This window comes from Frankliniella occidentalis, unplaced genomic scaffold, assembly GCF_000697945.3.
Source record: "Frankliniella occidentalis isolate FOCC.00 unplaced genomic scaffold, Focc_3.1 Scaffold534, whole genome shotgun sequence".
Taxonomy (NCBI): domain Eukaryota; kingdom Metazoa; phylum Arthropoda; class Insecta; order Thysanoptera; family Thripidae; genus Frankliniella; species Frankliniella occidentalis.
Genome location: NW_026267651.1, coordinates 10,492 through 10,972, shown reverse-complemented (window position 1 = coordinate 10,972; position 481 = coordinate 10,492).

Below are 481 nucleotides of genomic sequence, written 5' to 3'. Positions count from 1 at the left end.
CGACATAGCTGCTCTAATTGGGAACTCACGCTGGAGCTTGTCCAAAAGCAAACAAACGCAAGGCGGTGCAAGGATTTCCGATGGATTACTATTAAGAAAACAGCTGTGCTGGGCCCACGCCCAGAAAATCGTTGCATTGAAAAAAAGTAAGGAAATTTTGCTCTTGTTCCAAAGAATTGTTGTTGGTTTAACGAAAAATATTGTTAAATTAAAGGCTTTTCTTCAAATTAAGGAAACTTTTTCCTTCAAGAAATGAAAAAAAACACGTTAACATTTCATGTTAACAAATAGACGATCCGAATAATTACAATCCGTTAATTAAATACGTTCTAGACTAACGACTCTTTGTTCTGAGATTCACGGTCTTGTGCGTTGTTGTCGTCCGCCTTTGCTGACGCTGACCCTACAAAACCCCAAGGCGGCACAAAATCGGGGAATAACAATTATGAGTTCTCTTGTGATACCAGGCAGTTGTTTGGCG